Source organism: Equus przewalskii, chromosome 22, assembly GCF_037783145.1.
Source record: "Equus przewalskii isolate Varuska chromosome 22, EquPr2, whole genome shotgun sequence".
In the NCBI taxonomy this organism is placed as follows: domain Eukaryota; kingdom Metazoa; phylum Chordata; class Mammalia; order Perissodactyla; family Equidae; genus Equus; species Equus przewalskii.
The window spans coordinates 6573366-6594426 of NC_091852.1; positions in this window are offsets into that span (position 1 = coordinate 6573366).

Sequence of the window (21061 nt, forward strand, 5' to 3'; positions counted from 1 at the left end):
TTCATTTTTATTGTTGAATAATATTTCATGGTATGGATACACGGCATTTTGTTTATCTATTAATTAGTTGATGGACCTTTAGGTCATTTCCACTTTTTGGCTATTATTATTAGTGCTGCCTAAACATTCATGTACTAGTTTTTGTGTGGACAGAGGTTTTCATTTCTCTTGGGTATATACCTAGAAGTGAAATTACTGAGTCATACGGCGACTCCATATTTCACCTTTTGAGGAACTGCCAGACTGTTTTCTCAAGCAGCTGTGCCACTTTGCATTCCTGCCAACGCCGCATGAGGGTTTCAATTTCTCCACGTCATTGCCAACAATTGTCATTGTCTGTCTTTTCTACTAGAGCCACCCTGGAGGTTGTGAAGTGGTTCTTTACTGTGGTTTTGATTTGCGTTTCCCTAATAACCAATGATGCTGAGCATCTTTTCGTGTGACTATTGGCCATTTGTACATCTTCTTTGGGAAAAAGAGTTCCTTTAAATCCTTTGCTTACTTTTTAAATTGGGTTATTTGTCTTTTTAGTGAGTTGTAAGAGTTCTTTGCATATTCTAGATATAAGTTTATTATTAGATATATAATTTGAAAATATTTTCTCCCATTCTGTGGTTTGTCCTTTCATTTCCTTGATGGTGTCATTTGAAGTACAAAAGTTTTTAATTTTGATGAAGTGCAGCTTAACTATGTTTTCTTTTGCTGCTTATGCTTTTGATCTCATACCTAAGAAATTGTTGCCGCATCCAAGGTTATGAAAATTTACCCCCCTTTTTTTGTGCTTTTGATCTTACCCATAGGAAAGCATGTTCCTTAAGGTTCCCCATCACAGTTGATGGCGTCTCCATCCTTACAGTTTTTTGCCCCAAAACTTTCCAGCCATTCTTGACTCCTCTGTTTCTCTCCTATGGTACAATCAGCCTTTCAGCATTTCCTGTAAAATTTGGGGAGTCTGACAGCCTTCATTCATTTTGTGATTTCTTTGTCCCTTTCAGTCCAGGCTTGAAGTGTTTCTGCAGATATACGTTCTTTAAAACCTTATGGGTCTCCCATGTATGCCTTGGGAATAGACTCCTTTAGACAAGAAGCTCCTCCACACATCTTTCCTGGATAATCCCATCTCTATTCCTGGCTTCTGCTGAGGTGACTGAGGGGATCCATGAGTCACATGCCTAATCTCTTCAAGTTAAATGCCTAATCCTTCCATGTGACTGAATAATCTGACCTTTTGATCCTTTGAGGCACAAGTAAAATGGTGTCCAGTAACATCCTTGGTTTTCTTTCAGAGCACTCTTTCATGACATGAATTTCCTAATTTTAGAGTCTTTTTCAATTTGGATAGGCTGAGGATATTGCAAATCATCAAATCCTGGCTCCTTTTTGCTTAATAGTTCATCCCTCAGTCTACCTCTTTCCTTTCTCATTTTACTGTGCACAGCAAGAAGAAACCAGGCTGCACCTTGAACACTTTGCTTGGAAATCTCCTCAGCTAAATACCCAACTTCATTGCTTACAAGCTGCTTCTACATAACTGCAGGACGCGTTTCTGCTAAGCTTTCTGTCACTATATAACAAGGATCTCCTTTCCTCCAGTTTCCAATAGCATGTTTCTCATTTTCTTTTGAGTGTTTGCCAGCAGTGACTTCAATGTCCACATTTCTACCACAGTCTGTTTATGATGATTTAAGTATTCTCAACCCCCCCCCACAAGGTGTTCTCTACTGTACTCTTCATGTGCCTTCTGAGTCCTCATTAGCAGAGTTGTTAACATCAACATTTCTGCTAACAGTCTGTTCAAGGCAATCTAGGCTTTTTCTTTCATGCTTCTCAAAATTCCTCCAGTCTATGCCTATTACCCAATTCCAAAGCCACATCCACATAAAATATTTGTTACAGTGACACCCCACTTCTAGATATCAAAATCTGTATACTCAGTGTTCCATCAGAGAAAGAAAACCATTAGAAGAAATGTATTAAGAAATTTATTACTGTGAATTGGCTTACACAGCTGTGGGGGCTGACTAGTCCAAAATCCACAGGACAGTCCATCAGGAAGGGTGTGCTGGAAACTCTCAGACATGAGCCAAATTTACGCTTCACAGGCAGATTTATTTTCTTCAATGAAGCCTCAGTTCTTAAAACTGATTGAATCAGGTCCACCAAGATTATCTAGGCTAATCTCCCTTTCTTAAAATCAACTGGTTATGTACTTTAATCACATCTGCAAAATACCTTCACAGCAACACCTAGGTTAGTGTTTGGTTGAATAACTGGAGACTATAGCCTAGCCATGTGGATGCGTTAAACTGACCACTGCAACGCCTTAGTGCCTAGCCTCTGAAGTGGCACTGTATCTTTTCTGCTGCTTTCTGTTGATCAAAGCAAGTCCCAGGGTCTGGCCAGAGTTGATGTGGGAAGTGACTTAGATTCCACTTTGCTGAGAATAATGGCAAAAACTTTGTAGCCATTTTTAATCTATCACATACCTATATATAATGCTTAGAATACTTAGCACATAGTGAGCATTCAATATATTATTATTTCAAAGCAACTATTAATTATGACTTGATATTGTTGAATCTGGATAGCATGAATATGCATATTCATTTAATTATTATTTTGTATATGTTTTAAATTTTGTACAAAAGTTTTTAAAAAACTACTATTAATATAAGATTCTTTTTCTTTTCCTTACTTCTTTAAAAATCTTTGTTTCCTTTCATTTTTTTTCTTCTGTCTCCTAACTCATTGACAGTTACATTTTCTGGAGTCTTTCTCTGTACTAAGAAGCTTGCAGGGTTGATAGCTGCACCGTGATAACTGTGTTTACAGAGAGGTCGTACCAGATAGCCAGGGCGAGGCAGAGGGCGAGGGCATGGCAAAGACGCCCAAGAACAGAAATCTGGTGAGAAGAAAGGAGGTCTGAGCTCATGCCATTGAAGTAAGGAGGAGGTTGTGCTAGACACAATGACCCAACTTGACCCTGTCTCCTCCAAACTCCCCTTTGCCTCCCATGGTTTTGGGGTTTTTTTTGAGGAAGATTAGCCCTGACCTAACATCCACCGCCAATCCTGCTTTTTTTTCCCACTGAGGGAGATGGGCCCTGAGCTAACATCTGAACATCTGTGCCCATCTTCCTCTATTTTATATGTGGGACACCTTCCACAGCCTGGCTTGATAAGCGATGTGTAGATCTGTGCCCAGGATCTGTACTGGAGAACCCTGGGCCGCCAAAGGGGAGAGTGTGAACTTAACCCTTACGCCACCAGGCCGGCCCCTGACCTCCCATATTTTTTGAAAATCATTTCTCTGTTTTGAGCTCCAGAAAAATAAGATATTCTAACGTTGGTTTTGGGTACCAAGCAAAGAAGCAAGGTGTGGGGGTAGGGTAAAGTGGAGATAAGGGGACACAAAAGAAAGAAAATGGAACATGAATTTAACACACAGAGAATCAAGCATCCCATTGCCAGAGGCCCATGAGTAACTTCTCTATATGGCTGGGGAGCTAGAAGCCCTGGAACCCAGGTTCATGTTCCTGGCCTTTCATTAGTGAAAGGGTAAAGGACGTACAAGGACTAAGGCAACTTACTCATTTTTCTTTTCCTCTTTTCTATGTAATTAGCTTTATGTACACTTCCTGGGGCATTTTCTCAACCTTATTTTTAAGTCTTTCTATTGAATATTCTTTTCTGCTATCATTTGAAAATTTCTAAGACCTCTTTTAAAAATGTCTCTGAATATTTCTTTGTTATGACAATCCATCCCTGTTTTTCAGAGGCAACATCTCTTAACTCACTGAAGATATTAATAATGGTTCTTTTGAAGTTTGCTTCTCGTTGCTTTGTTTCTGTTTCTCCAAATTATTATTTTTTTTTGTTTGTTCTCTTATCTTTCATGATAGGGGCTTTCTTCATCTAGCCAATGCTTTTTGGTGTCACTTCAGAGAGGGGGTCTAATAAGAGGATAGAAGGCTTGTGACTTTAGGGATTTTAAAGTTTTGGTCATTTTGTTGGGGAAGCCCCACTGCCAGTACCTTTGAGTCTTTCATCTTGGGCTGGTCAGATCCTGCAAAAAATGATCTAATCTTTGCACTAGACCAGAGCTGGCCAATAAAACTTTCTGCATCGGTGGAAATGAGCTGGGTCTGCATTGTTCAACATGGCTTTTGAGCACTTTGAATGTGGCTAGTGCACCTGAGGAGCTGAATTTTAAATTTTATTTAATTTTGTGGTTAGTGGTACTGCTCTAGATGTGTCCCGAGAGGCACTAACACAAAAATGTTCATTAAATTCCCATTTTCAGTACAATACTTTCATCTTCAGCTGTATCTGATGTTCCTCTCCAGAAAAGAAAACCTTTGGTCTTTTGCCAGTGTTGGGGAGAGGAGCCACCTGGCTGGGCTGAGCAGGGCATGGCATCTCTGGATCTGACTTCTTCAACATCCTGTTTTTAGCCCCACTTTCATGCCCGCTTCCAGAAGTACCTGCTATTGTCAATTCCTGAGCCTTTCGGGGTTGCTTCTTGATTTTCTCTAGGTTAATTAGGATTAGGATTCTTTCTATATTTTTCTATATTGGTCACTCTTGTCCCTCCGGTTCCTAGCTTCCAAAATTCTGTTGCTGATATTTCCTCTTCTTTCTCTTTATTCTTGTGGGTTTATAAAGTTTAAAAAATTTCTCTAGTGTCATTTTAATGGGATTTCAGGAAGGAGTAAAAGTGGATGAGTGTGTTTAATCTTCCATCTTTAGCAGGAGATTCCTAAATGACCCATTTAAAAAGTTGTCCTACTAAAGGCTAACTATATCATATTATCTCAGAATTTTGTTGCATCTTAAGATTATAGAGCACTCATCTATCCAGTTTTCTTTGTCAGTGTCTCTGTGAGTCGAAATCAGAGAATAATAACAAAGATGAGGATAATATTCTCAGCAACGTATGCAGTAGGAACTGTTACCACTCCCCATTTTCCATTTTGTGTTCTTGGGACAAAAACCATTTGCCACCCCCTCCCGTCATGGGCTAGCTCCATTTTGGAGTCACCAGGGGTGCTCATTGAGTTGCCTTCTGTAGAGTCATCTCCCATCTCTTCATCTCCATTTCTGGCTTAGGAAGACGTGAGATGGGTTTGTACGACATCCTTAACATAGATACCGTCAGATATTCATGCACATGTGCCCGTGTGGTTATGGAACTTATTAGGAGTTATAAATCTTAAAAAGTCAGTTCTTTTCTTCCGGAAATAAGCCTTTCAAAAGGTCAGCTTGGTTGTTAATTGAGTGAATCTTTTCTGCAGGTTAAATTGTGAGTCCAGCTGGCTTTGTTGAAGGGATCCCATGACAGTCAACCCTGCAGTAATTAGCACACAGGAAGGCTCAATAGGGGTGAAAGTTCCTTTTGCTTTAATGAGAGGAAAGTTGCTGCAAGTGACTGATACTGCAGCTTCTGACTGCAGGGGCCGTGGTGACGTGCTGCGTACTTTCCTTTCCATCATCCTGTCTCGCTCACTCCGTCCCGCTCTTTGTCCTCTTTCTCTTCCATTTTGCTTTCTTTTCTTTGGTGGCCCTCTCCTCTCCTCCCTGGGGGAAGAAGACTGGAAACCTTTCTCCTCAGTGTCCTGTGGAGAGCACCAGTGTGTGCATGTCCCCACCGAGGGGTTGGGAGGGCTTCATTGCTAATTCCAGCTCTGAGTGCTCACCTGCTTCTGCAGCAAATTTTCTAGGCATCTCTTTGAGTCCTTCTGATTAATCAAAGAGCACACCCTGCCTCTCTCTTTTTTAACAGAGAGAGAGGGAGAGGGAGGCGGGGAGAGAGAGAGAGAGAGAAAGTAAGGGAGAGAGAGGGGGATTGAGGGAAAGAGAGCAGCCCTCAGGACCAGAGCCTGTGGTGGACAAGAAGATCGGCTGAAATTAGAACATTGTTTTGTGTTCATTGGTGGCCAGTGATATTGCATTTTCATTTATAGTAATGAGGTCAAATTTTCTTTGTTAATAAATGTGTATGTGTAAAAAGAGTGACTGAATTTGAAGAAAGATATTTAATGATTAGTCGTTCAGGTGGTGGTGCTGTATATAGCCCATATGTGCTGATTTGGTAGGAGGGGATCTACAGATGTGACAAGACCTGAGCTGGTGGTCAGCTGGTGAAGGAACCCAGGAAACATGGAGAGAGGCAATTGTTGCTATTGTGCCTGCAAAGGTAAAGTCTTTTCTAGATACTGAGCGCCTTCAACCAGCAGAGGATGGTGATTATTCCATGGAAACTTCCTCTCACAGAGCTGTGTTTTAAAGTCCATGGGTTGCCTCCGTGTTTCCCCTTTGCTCCCTGCTGATCATCTTGGACTTATGCTTGCTCTATTTATGTATGGGAAAAAATGAAGGATGTCCTGGACCATGTCACTGAAAACATCATGCCAACTTAGGCACAAACTCCTCCTGCCCCAGGCAGCCACCACAAATCTGGGACCAAGAGTGTTTTAAACTAACCCTGGAGCCAGTCGTGGAGGCCAAGAAGCATCCTTTCACTTGCTCATCCAGGGTCTGCTATCTCAGCAAGAACTGACTGCTGTGTGCAGACCCCAGGAGGGACCTTATTTACAGGTGACACAGCATTTTTGACCCCCACCCCCACCCCAGTCCCCGAGGGGCCAGTTACTTCTCTGATTGAAAGATCATCACTCATGTGACCAAGCAGGCTTCAGACACAAGTTCAAGGCCCTGGAGACCCGGCCCTGGGCAGAACAAGGAAGCCGACTTCTCCAGAGCCTCTGTCTTCTCCTCCACAGCTGGATGTGCTGCTCAGGCTGCTCCTTTGTGGCAGATGGCCAGCCAGGGACAACTTCCCTTTTTGCAGCTTATGCAGAAGGATTCTTCCAGAAAACTTTACTTTTTATATTTTTTTTACAATTTTGAGGCCTGAGTCTTTAGCCATTCCATTAGAAGATGAGATTTTAAAGTGCTTTTGTTTTTCTCTTGTAACTTTGCTTTCTAGGGAGGGGTGAGTTGGTGTCCTTTGCCTAGCAGCAGAGGCCTTTTAGTCTAGAGCAGAGTGCTTGTATCCCTCAGGCTCCCCACTGCAGTGGGAGCTGGCTGACCACCATCTGCCAGCATCTGCATCTCTTTGCCTGGGGAGCAGCAGTTCTGGAGATGTGAGCATCCTCTCCTCCCTGAGTCTTCCCACTCCACCAACAGCCTTCAACCAAAGACTGATGGGAGCTGGTATACAAATCCTCTAGTTCCTTCACTCCCAGGAGAGAGAACTCTGAAGTATGTACCCTACACTGTCTCCCAGGTTTTTCTCAGCAGGATTAAACTATTCACATTTGAATCCTTGTCTCAGGCTCTGCTTGTGGGGGCAACCCAAAATCAGACATAGACATATTGCTGGACTAAACTAAGTCCTCCATTTTAATCTTTAGGACACTTTTTTATACACTCAGGTGGGAAACAATATCCTGTGTGTAGATATTACCATGAAGAATTGACGTCAATTAAGCCCTAAGACTTTTTTTTAAAGATTGTCACCTGAGCTAACAACTGTTGCCAATCTTCTTTTTTTATTTTCTGCTTTTTCTCCCCAAGTCCCCCAAGTACATAGTTGTGGGTCCTTCTAGTTGTGGCATGTAGGACGCCACCTCAGCCTGCCATGATGAGTGGTGCCATGTCGGTGCCCAGGATCCGAACCGATGAAACTGAGCCGCCAAAGCGGAGTGTGCGAACCCAACCACTCAGCCATGGGACCGGCCCCCCTAAGATGTTTTATTGCAGCAGATGTTTAGAGTAAAACTTGTGACAAAGAACATAAACATCAGTCCAATAGCAGGCACACATATGGTGTGAAGAGAAGGCGTTAGGGCTCCTGATGAACAGGACTCAGGCCTGGACGCAAGCTGTTGCTGACTCCATCAGCTCTTGCTGAATCTGGATGTATATTCAGCAAGCCTGATTCCTAGGGGCCAAGGCAATCAGGGATGTTTGAAGCAGAATGAACTTTCATCAGGTAGTTTTCTTAGCTCATGGATGGCCAGTCTGACAAAGTGGAAAAAGAAAATCATGTTGCAGCTTCTAAAGAGAACCTTGGAGATATAAAAGGGGACTTATATAAAAATAAGTTCATTTCCCAATGGAGAAAGTCTCTCTTACTAGAGAGACTGAAATTTGGAGCCACAAGGCCTAGCCACTCCTTGCTGTATCATGCATACTCCTATTTCATGACTTTATGTGTCATTCTCTTACCAGGAGGCTCTTCATCTCCATCACTTCCTTTAAGACATGGCTCGAACATTATTTCCTCTAGAAAGTCTTCTGTGAAGCAGATCTGTCTTCACATTGGAGATATAGGTTGTCAAGATTGTGAAGAGTCTGAGATTTTCCACTGCTTGCAAGTTAAAAGCCTAGCACAGTTTTATGGATGCTGACAGAAGACAAGAGAATCGTGGGCCAGAGACAAAGGACTTTATTACTCACAGCAATAGTAGTAGCTAGAGTGTCAGCATTTGTTCCCTGAACCCCAATTTCTAGAAGGATATTTGAAGAAGGCCGGGTGTCACCTGTTGATCGCAATATGGGAGAGGAACCCTGAGCTCAGGGAGCCTGAATTCTTTACAATGGGCAGTAAGTATGTCTGCGTTTTGCTCCAGAGGGAGACAATAGCTCTATCTTCCAAAGGCTGTTCACTATGCACATATCTTTGAAGCAATAGTTAGGAATAAAGAGAGTTGTGCCTCCACTCAAAGATGTGCAGAAACACGAGAGACTTATAGCAAATTGTCTCCATCATGGATCAAACCCAAGAGGACTGTGATAATTAAGTTGACAACTACAACTTAACTTACAGTGCAGTAGTTAAGATCACAGATTGCAGGAGTTTGAATCCTATTAGCTAGGTTTGAATCATATTAATTATATGACCTTAGGTAAGTTATATAATTGATCTGTGCCTCAGTTTCATCAGTTGTAAAATGGGGATATTAGCACCTCTTGGGTGTTTGTGAGGATTTAATGAGTTAATATTTCCAAAGTGCTTAGAACAGTCCCTAGAACATAGAAAATACTATGCTTTTGTAAAATAAACTAAGAAGTAGAGATTAGTCAGTGCATCCCCTGGTGGCCAGTGGCTGGAATCCATGTCCTTTGTGACATTCTCACCAAAGTGACTGCAGTGTCTTGGCTAGGAAATGAAGTACGTGAGTCACATAGACTTGGGAAATTTGACTGCCTCTCCCTGGAAGGGCAGATGTAATGGGAACAATCAACACGGGAGATTCAATTTTTAAATATAATTAAGTGTCATGAATGTTGTTCTCTGCTTATACAGAAGTTACAAAGAAATAAGTCCACTTTATAGATGAAGTCTCTCTCCATTTAAATGAGACTTTTTGCCTCCAAACTCCCCTGGTGCTTTGTTTGTACTTTTCTTTTCTTCTTCTTCTTCTTCTTCTTCCTCTTTTTTTGAGGAAGATTAGCCCTGAGATAACTACTGCCAGCCTCTTCTTTTTTTTTTTTTGCTGAGGAAGCCTGGCCCTGAGCTAACATCTGTGCCCATCTTCCTCTACTTTATATGTGGGACGCCTGCCACAGCATGGTGTGCCAAGCAGTGCCATGTCTGCACCTTGGTTCTGAACCAGTGAACCCTGGGCCGCCGAGAAGTGGAACGTGCGAACTTAACTGCTGCACCACCGGGCTGGCCCCTGTTTGTACTTTTCTTATGTTCCTTAGGGTGTGTGTGTGATCACTCACAGTAGACTCTAGAAGCTTCTGAAGAGTGGGGACTGTCTCCTGCTCAGATTAGTTTGACGGAGCTGACATGACAGAGGCTAACATCGTGCTGGGCACAGAGCGAGCTTGGCTGCTGTTGACTCCAAGTGGAGAAGAGTCTCAATGACCTGGCCTGGGGGCAGCAATTCCCCAGAACCAAAGCTGTGCCACTCAGCTGGTGGAGGCTCTTGGTATGGATGTGCCCAATGTGGGGAAGGGACCAAATGGGGGACTTTTCAAAGACAAAACTTAGCCGGCTGACAGAATCTGGTTAGTTGATTTTCACCCCTCTCTCCTGCTGGCATGACATGTGTAGCAAGTCAGTGACTGTGGGGGACAGGGTCAGTCTGTCTTTGTGGCCACACAGTTCAACTCAGAAATAGCACAAGTGGCTCTCGTAGTGTTCTCTGTTGAGCAGCATGTTCTGTTCCTGAGAAAGTCAATTTGTGATCAGCACCAAGTTTGATTTTCAGGATGCTTGCAGATAGAAGCTGCTGGCTCTGAAGACCATTTCCACTGAGGTCTGTTTGTCTGTGGCACCGTAAAAAGGTACAAAAAAAATGGAAAGCTGTGTGGCTGTCCACACATAACATGTATTTAAGGCAGGACTGAGCAAGGATATTTCCTATTAAACAGGGAAATGCATCTGCTTTGGGTTCCTTGTGCAGTTCTGAGTGCTGTGGTAGCCAGAGGTTGAGGACCAAACACGCGTGTGCCTTGAGTCAGCCAAGAAGTTAGTGAGCAGAGCAGGTGCTCTGTAAATGAGGAAGTGTGGCTGTGAAATGCAGGCAGCAGCCGACCCTGGGGGCTTGGGCAGGTCTCTTCAGCTCTGTTTTTCAGGTCTCCATTTGGAAGTGGAGAAAATATCACTGGAATGTCATAAACCACAATGGTGGCTGGCTCTGAAAGAGCTGGAGGAGGCTTCTGCAGAAGCCAGGTCTGAAGTGAGGGCAGAGGAAGCTGATGGACATGGAGAGGATGCAGACCTGCAGGGAGAGGAAGTTGCAGCTATGGTGACAGACAATTGCAGAGCATATAATAGATTTTCCAGGTAAGAGTCATTCACAGAGGAGGTGGGAGAGGATGTTAGCTCCCCAGGTGAGGAGACTCTGTAGTGGGAAAGATGGAAGGTGCAGCAAAGGATTGGGGAAGAGAAGGAAAAGTTTTCCTGAGGCTAAAGCTTTTTCTAATGCTGTGTGAATATTCTTTTAAGGCCATGGAAGGGTGGAAAGAGGAGGAGTGTCTGGTGGGCCCCTTTATATATTTGACATGCAATCTCTTATTTAAGCAATGTTTAGCAGGAAAATAAAGTCCTCTGATAAGAACCTGGTGATCACACGCTTTTCACAAATCTGATCTGTGATGAAAATGACCAGGTGTGGCAATGTTAATAGTAGTGCAATGGGCATAAATACTTTTGACATCCATTCAGATAAGTAATTCTCCTGTTGGTAAACCCTCTGCACCCTGTCCACTGTGAAAGCTAAGCCAAGGATTGGAGGAGGGGAGGAGGATGAGGTGTAAGGGGTGTAGCGCCTGATAATGGAGGGAATCAGCTCTATGGTGAGTAGAAAGAATTGAGGAAAAGAAGGACAGAAGGCCTGAGTTGTAATGGTCATGGCTCCCACCAGGCTTAACACAGGGGTAGGATGAGGGGATAGAAGTAGGGAGAGGATAGAAGCTCCTAAAAACCTTTGTGGTGTCTACTTGTGCCCTGCTAGGGAGCAGAGACACATGCCCCTGTTCTGGAGTAGTGAGTGGCACAAAATGAGATCAGGAGGGCAGGGAAACATTCTAGTTGTGAAAGGAAGACATAGGAATGTAAGTTTCTTCTAGGAACTCTGAGCATTGACAGGGTGGACTAAGGTGGCAGCAGTGGTCAGTAGGAGGTGGTCAGTAGTGGTCATATCTGGAATATGCCTTGAAGGTAGAGACAGGATGATATGCTAATGGATTACACGTGGGGTGTGAGAGAAAGAGAGGAGTCACGGATGACGGCACAGCTTTTGGTCTTTGTGTCTGGATCAACAATGGTTGTTACTGGGACTGAAATGGTCTGGGGAAGAATCCAGAGTATGGTTTAAGAAGAGTATCAGATATTCTGATGGAGATGTCATGTAGGCAGTTGGATAAGGGAATCTGGAATTCAGATGAAAGGACAGGGCTGGTGCAAATTTGGGATTCTCTTGCATGAAACTGGTATAAAAATCCAGCAACTGGATGATATCACTTGGGCTTAGGTGCAGGGAGAGGAGAAAACAGTTTGAGAGCTGAGCCCCAGCACCCTCCACCATTAACAGATTGGGAAGAGGAGAACCTAGCAAAAGAGAGCAGCTCCCTATGTTTTCTAAGATAGAAATACAGCAGCCCCTTTTTACTGCTGGTATTTGTAATCAGGGCTAATGCCTACTAAATGGATTAAACCAACTGTAGCCTTACAGAGTCTGAGGGTTTGAAGAGACCTCAGTCATCACATGGTCCTGTGTTTCCCACACTGTGGGTCATTGATGGTCAGGAAATCAGTTTATTGCATCCTGACCAGCACTTTTTAAAAAGTGAACTAGAATAGAAGTCTTCCAAGTGTTTCATGTAGTAAGGGTAATTATTTTTTCTGAAGCTACTGTTTCAGTTGTGTGTGTGTTCACGCATGTGTGTGTGTACATGTGTATGTATGTACTGGTCACCATGTAAAACTTTTTTGTCTTCCTTTGGTACTCAAGTACACGAAATTGGACTAATTCTAATGTTGGTCTGTGACACCACTTATTGACACTGGTGCATGAATAGAACTCCTTTATTTTATCTATCATTCAATATTTTAATTTAGAAAATAACATAAAAGCTGTTGGACGTCAGCATCATGGTGGAGTGAGCTTGCCCAGGACTCTCTCCCCTCCAACATACAACAAAAATGAGCAAGCATATTCCAACAGAAAATATCCTAATAGTACAGGATTCCTCAGAGAGTCACAGCAACCAAATGACAGAGGGCAGAGAGGCTAGAACCCCCCTTGGAGGAGCTGGAATGGGGTAAGAGAGAAGTTTGCTCCCTCTCCTAAAGACTGGGATTGCTGCCACAGGAGGCTCCATGAGGGAAGGAGTGGGGGAGGGGTTGGCATCCGCAGGATCACCCATGACTCCCTAGTGCCCTTGCAGCCTAGAAGGAAGCCCTCTAATGGATGAAAGCTTTCATGTGGGGTGACCTCATCAAGCCAAGACCCCAGGAGACAAAATAGTGAGAGATGATTGGGAAACTGGGGACTGCACACTAGAGAGAATGCACCCCCCAACCCGTCTTGTGCCACACCATCTCAGCTGAAGGCAGAGGGCTCGGAATATGTGGCTCTTGATCCCCATCCAGTGGCAATAGGCTGTAACCCCAACCAAATAATATCACAGTGGGAAAAACCTGTAGTTCTGGCATCAATCAGTACTCCAGACCACAGAGAAAATGACAAGCACCCAGAATTCAGTCCTGGTGATGCAGAAATAAGTAAACTAAATGACAATGAATTCAGAATAGCTATTGTCAAAAAACTCAATGAGGTAAAAGAGAATTTAGAGAAACAATTTAACGAGTTCAGCAGTTACTTCAAAAAAGAGATTGAAACTATAAAGAAGAATCAATCAGAAATACTAGAGATGAAAGACACTATGGAAGAGATAAAACAAAATATGGATTCCCTGAATGCTCCCGTGTGCACCACAGAGGGCCAAATCAGGATAATCGAAGATAGACATGTTGAATTGCTTCAGACAAAGGAGGAGAGAGAACTGAGGCTAAAAAGAAATGGAGAAAGTCTCTGAGAAATATCTGGCTCAATGAAGAAATGCAACATAAGAATTACAGGTATCCAAGAAGGTGAAGAGAAGGAGAACGGAGCAGAAAGCGTGCTCAAAGAAATAATAGCAGAGAACTTCCCAAATCTAGGGAATGAGAGAGAAATGTGTGTGGAGGGAGCTTTCAGATCTCCTAGATTTGTCAATGTAAAAAGACCTAGTGCAAGGCATATAGTAGTAAAACTGGCAAAAATGAATGACAAAGAAAGAATACTCAGGGCAGCAAGGCAGAAGAAAATAACCTACAAAGGAACCCCTATCAGACTTTCAGCAGATTTCTCTTCAGAGACCTAACAAGCTAGGAGAGAATGGAATGACATATTCAAAACTTTAAAAAATAAAAATCTTCAGCCAAGAATACTCTATGCAGTAAAAATATCCTTCAGATATGAGGGAGAAATTAAATCTTTCCAAGACAAACAAAGCTAAGGGACTTCATAGCCATGAGACCCCCTCTACAAGAAATCCTCAAGAAGGCCCTCATACCTGAAAAAGAAAAAAAGGGAGAAAGGAGACAGAAAACACAGAATAGGGAGACAAATAGAATAAGAATAGGATAGCAAATAGTCAACCATAGTATTAGGATAAAGGGAAGGAAAACACCAAAACCAAAGACAATCTTGTCACTTTAACTACAAATTCACAAAACAAGTTGGAATAAGATATGAGAATAATAACTTAGAAGGGAAGGAGGGAAGGGACTGAATCAGTTTAGACTAAGGAAATAAGAGGCCATCAGAAAATGGACTATGTTACGCACGAGATTCTGAATACAAACTTCAGGGTAGCCACTAAGCTAAAAAGTAGAACAGATACATAAAAATAAATAAGGAAAAAACTAAGAAACACAGCATAAGAAACCACAGAAATCAATGGGTAGACAAAAACACACAGGATGAGAAACAAAGGAAATGAAGGAAAACTGGAAAACGAGTGACAGAATGACAGCATTAAGCCCTCATACATTAATAATCACCCTCAAGGTAAACGGATTGAACTCTCCAATAAAAAGAAACACAGTGGCAACATGGATTAAAGAACAAGATCCAACAATTTGTTGCCTCCAAGAAACACATTTCAGTTCCAATGACAAATACAGGCTCAGAGTGAAGGAGTGGAAGATGATACTCCAAGCTAATGGCAGACGAAAGAAAGCAGGTATCACAGTACTTACATCAGACAAAGTAGATTTCAAGATAAGGCAGGTAAAGAGAGACAAAGAGGGGTAATATATAATGATCAAAGGGAAACTACATCAAGAAACAATAAGGCTTGTAAATATCCATGCACCCAACACAGGAGCACCAAAGTTCATAAAGAATCTATTAAGAAACCTAAAAGAAGATATCAAAAATAACACAATAATAGTAGGGGACCTCAACACCCCACTCACATCATTGGACAGATCATCCAGACAGAAAATCAACAAGGAAATAGTGGAATTAAATGAATTAAATTAAAATTAAAGCTAAAACAGTTGGACTTAATAGACATATATAGAACACTCCATCCAAAAATAGCAGAATACACATTCTTCTCACGTACGAATGGAACATTCTCAAGGATGGACCGTATGTTGGGAAACAAGGCAAGTCTCTATAAATTAAAAAAATTAAAATAATAACAAGCATCTTCTCCAATCATAATGCTATAAAGCTAGAGATTACTTACAAGAAAAAAGCTGAGAAAGGCACAAGGATGTGGAGACTAAACAATACTCTATTGAACAAGCAATGGATCATTGAAGACATTAAAGAAGAAATCAAAAAATATCTGGAGACAAATGTAAATGATAACATGCCATACCAATTCATAAGGGATACAGCAAAAGAAGTAGTAAGAGGGAAATTCATAGTAATACAGACAAATCTTAACAAACAAGAAAAATCACAAATAAGCAATCTCAAATTACACCAAACTGAATTAGAAAAAGAAGAACAAACAAAGCCCAAAGTCAGTAGAAGGAGAGAAATAATAAAAAGCAGAGCAGAAGTAAATGCTATTGAAACAAAAAAGGCAGTAGAAAGGATGGATGAAGCAAAGAGCTGGTTCTTTGAGAAGATAAATCAAATTGACAAACCCCTAGCCAGACTTACAAGAAAAAAAGAGAGAAAGCTCAAATAAACAAAATCCGAAATGAAAGAGGAGAAATAACAACAGATTCCACAGAAATACAACAGATTATAAGAGAATACTATGAAAAACTATATCCCAAAAAAATAGATAACCTAGAGAAAATGGATAAATTCTTAGAGTTTTACAATGTCCTGAAGCTAAGTCAAGAGGAAGCAGACAATCTGAATGGACGAATCACAAGGAAAGAGGTTTAAACAGTGATCAAAAGCATCCCAAGGAATAAAACCCAAGGACCAGATGGCTTTCCTGGGGAATTCTACCAAATTTTCAGAGAGGATTTAATACCTATCCTTTTCTAGCTATTCCAAAAAATTCGGGAGGATGGAACACTTCCTAACATTCTATGAGACCAACATCACTGTGATACCAAAGCCTGACAAGGAAAGCACGAAAAATGAGAACTACAGGCTAATATCGCTGATGAAAATAGATGCAAAAATTCTCAACAAAATTTTGGCAACCTGAAATCAGCAATACATCAAAAAGATCATACATTTTGATCAGGTGGGATTCATACCAGGGAAACAGGGATGGTTCAACATCTGCAAATGAATCAATATGATACACCACATCAACAAATTGCAGAATAAAAACCACAAGATCATCTCAATAGATGCAGGGAAAGCGTTGGACAAGATCCAAGAGCCATTTATGATAAAAATTCTCAACAAAATGGGGATAGAAGGAAATTACCTCAAGATAATAAAAGGCCATGTGACAAACACACAGCAAACATCATACTCAATGGGCAAAAACTGAGCACCATCCCGTTGAGAATAGGAACGAAACAAGGATGCCCACTATCACCACTCTTATTCAACATAGTACTGGAGGTTTTGGCCAGAGCAATTAGGCAAGAGAGAGGAATAAAAGGAATCCAAATAGGGAGGGAAGAAGTGAAACTCTCTCTGTTTGCAGATGACATGATCTTATATATAGAAAACCCCAAAGAATCCATTGGAAAACTTTTAGAAATAATCAACAACTACAGCAAAGTTGCAGGGTATAAAATCAACTTACATAAATCAGTAGCATTTCTATACACTAATAACGAACTAACAGAAAAGAACTCAAGAACATAATGCCACTCACAATCGCAACAGAAAGAATAAAATATGTTGGGGTGAATTTTACTAAGGAAGTGAAAGACCTATACAAGGAAAACTACAAGAAACACATTTCAGCTCCAATGACAAATACAGGCTCAGAGTGAAGGAGTGGAAGATGATACTCCAAGCTAATGGCAGACGAAAGAAAGCAGGTATCACAGTACTTACATCAGACAAAGTAGATTTCAAGATAAGGCAAAATGGGGTAATGAGGGTAGAGATGAAACAAGATTGGCCTGAGTTGATCATTGTTGAAGCTGTGAGATGGGTACATTGGGTTTATTAGACTATCATCAAGAAATTGATGATGACGTAAAGAGATGGAAAGACATTCCATGTACATGGATTGGAAGAACAAACATAGTTAAAATGTCCATACTAGCTAAAGCAATCTACAGATTCAAGGCAATCCCAATCAGAATCCCAATGTCATTCTTTACAGAATTAGAACAAAGAATCCTAAAATTCATATGGGGCAACAAAAGATCCCGAATTGCTGAAGCAATCCTGAGGAAAAAAACCCAAAACTGGAGGCATCACAATCCCTGACTTTAAAATATATTGCAAAGCTACAGTAATCAAAACAGCATGGTACTGGTACAAAAACAGGTGCACAGATCAATGGAACATAATTGAAAGTCCAGAAATAAAACCGCACATCTATAGACAGCTAATCTTTGACAAAGGAGCTGAGGCAAATAATGGTGAAAAGAAAATCTCTTCAACAAATGGCGCTGGGAAAACTGGACAGCCAGATGTAAAAGAATGAAAATTGACCATTCTTTCTCACCATTCACCAAAATAAACTCAAAATGGATCAAAGACCTAAAGGTGAGACCTGAAACCATAAGGCTTCTAGAGGAAAATATAGGCAGTACACTCTTTGACATCAGTATTAAAAGGATCTTTTCGGACACCATGTCTTCTCAGAGAAGGGAAACAATAGAAAGAATAAAGCAATGGGACTTCATCAGACTAAAGAGCTTCTTCAGGGAAGGGAAAACAGAATTGAAACAAAAAAACTACCCACCAACTGGGAAAAAATATTTGCAAGTCATATATCTGACAAAGGGTTAATCTCCATAATATATAAAGAACTCTCACAACTCAACAACAAAAAAATCAAACAACCTGATCAAAAAATGGGCAGGGGACATGTACAGACATTTCTCCAAAGAAGATATATGGATGGCTCATAGGCACATGAAAAGGTGCTCATCATCACTGATCATCAGGTAAATACAAATCAAAACTACACTAAGGTATCACGTTACACCCATTAGAATGTCAAAAATAATGAAAACAAAAAGTAACAAATGATGGAGAGGTTGTGGAGAAAAAGAAAGCTTCATGCATTGCTGGTGGGAATGCAAATGGGTACAGCCACTATGGAAAACAGTATGGAGATGTCTCAAAAAATTGAAAATAGAAATACCGTATGACCCAGCCATCCCTCTACTAGGTATCTATCCAAAGAACTTGAAGTCAGCAATTCCAAAAGTCCCATGTACAGCTATGTTCATTGCAGCATTATTTACAATAACCAAGATGTGAAAACAACCTAAGTGCCCATCAACCAATGAGTGGATAAAGAAGATATGGAATATATATACAGTGGAATACTAGCTCAGCCATAAAAAAGGATGAAATTGTCCCATTCACAACAACATGGATGGACCTTGAGGGCTTTGTGTTAAGTGAAATAAGCCAGATAGAGAAAGACAATCTCTGTATGACTCCACTCACATGTGGAAGTTAAACATGTAGACAAAGAGAACAGATTAGTGGCTACCAGGGGGAAGGGGCGTGAGGGGAGGGCACAAAGAGTGAAGGGGTCCCCTACAGCACGACTGACAAACAATAATGTACAACTGAAATTTCACAAGGTTGTAAACTATCATGATCTTAATAAAAAGTGAAAAAAGTAACATAAATGTCACTCACAATTAAGGACTAGAACATTTCCAATTATCTTGACTACCCACCGCCAGGTAGCCAGGTAACCATATCCTTAATCTTGTACTTATTTTTCTCTCTTTTTTTGTTCTGTCTTCCTAGCTTTCTTCCTATGCGTAAACAAATATTGTTTAGACCTGCTTTTTTTTCTTTTTATTATGGAAAACTTCAAATATTTAAAAAAAAGGAGGAGATAGTCTAATAAACCCAATGTACCCATCTCACAGCTTCAACAATGATCAACTCAGGCCAATCTTGTTTCATCTCTACCCTCATTACCCCATTTTGAAGCAAATCCAGATAACATATCATTTTATCCATAAATATTTCAGCTTAAGACTTAAAAAACACAAAATCATGCTCACATCTAAAATATTTAATAATATAAACCTTCCATCATTTCCAGAGTCCCAATTGAGTCAAGAGGAGTATTTGTGGAAAAATTAAAAATTTGTACTTAGACCTGATAATTAAGGATATTAAGAAATTATTGTTATTTTGTCTTACATGTAATAAGACATTATGGGGTTTTCTTAAGTTATTTTTTAGTCTTTATTTTTATATATATTATATATTTGCCTATGTATACACACATATTTGGTGTATGAGATATATCTACACTGCAGTAATTATGGATGATATGAAATGATGTCTGGGATGTGCTTTGAAATAATACAAGAGTGGTGGTGAGTGGGTGGGATTTATTTATTTTTTTTTAAATTTTGTTTTGAGGAAGATTAGCCCTGAACTAACTACTGCCAATCCTCCTCTTTTTGCTGAGGCAGACTGGCCCTGGGCTGACATCCATGCCCGTCTTCCTCTACTTTTATACATGGGACACCTACCACAGCATGGCTTTTGCCAAATGGTGCCACATCTGCACCTGGGATCTGAACCAGTGAACACTGGGCCGCCGAGAAGCGGAACGTGTGAACTTAACCGCTGTGCCACTCAGCCAGCCCGAGTGGGTGGGATTTAGATGAGATGAGATTGGCCATGAATTGATTATTATTGAAGTTGAGTGACAGGTATGTGGGAGTCTATTAAACTTCTCTGTTAACTTTTGTATGTGCTTGAAATTTTCCATAGAAAAGAAATTAATGAAAAGGACACAATACTGAAGTAAACATTCAGGTGCATAACTCCTTATGCACATGTGACGATTTCTTCTGGGCAAAAACTTTGACATGTGGTTTCAGCTCTTCCGGATAGTGCCAAGTTGCTCCCCAGAGTCAATGGCAGCCTTTGACAGGGACCAAGTCAGAACCCAGCTTGCCTCACAAAGAGGACAATGAGTCCCATCTCTGTGTTGGGCCTTTTTTACACGCTCTGTCCAGGGCAGGGAGGAGGAACGTGTGGACGTGTTGGTCCTCCTGCGGGTGAGACAAGTGTGATAGCTGCAGCTGGAGCAGGTTAGCACTTTCTGGAGCGGGAGCACTTGCCTAAGTCCACCTACTGCTCCTGTTCCTACCTTTGAGCTCTTGTTTTGGGTGTAAGACACTCAGTTTACGAAAATGTACATAATCTGCTGTTTTTATTTTGTTACAAAGAAATACATGTTTATTACAGAAATTTATGACATTACAAATAAAAGGAAGAAAATAAAAACCAGCCAACCTACCACGGCTGTCACTATTTGGTGTTTACACTTCAGTATTTTTCCTTTGCTAATACTCTACATTCCATTGAAGTGTGCTTTCTTCACTTGAGATGTTTTTTCCTATTATTAAACAGCCTTTTACAATATAGTTTTTGATGGTGGCATGGTATTTTGTTGGCTGAAAATGACATAATTCATTTAAATAATTCCCAATTTTCAGCACTTAGACTGTTTCCAATATTCCCTACTTTTTCTGTTTTGCCTCATGCTCCTTTTGAAGGACCCAGCACTTTGACTTGCCTCCAGGTAGAACGCGCCCCAATGTGAGTGATCACACGGGACTGTTTCAGGGGAAACACTGCACACGGCACGCAGTGGAAACTCAGGATCATCAGCCATTTCGCATTTGTGTTTTCTACCCTGTTCTTCTTTCCAGACAGCAGCCTCTTCTCTCTTCTTTCTCTTCCCCAGACACAGTTTCCAAATATCCCCCGTGATGTCCAGAGTTCAGAGTTATTCATCTCTGCACACTCCCTCAGCAAAGCAGAAAGTTCTGCAGTCAGCAGAACTAACCATCTTGAGACAGCAATTCACGGACCATCTATTTTCACTGGAATATGTCCCTTGAAAGTTTCACCAAATGATTTCTCAGAGTATTATATGATCCA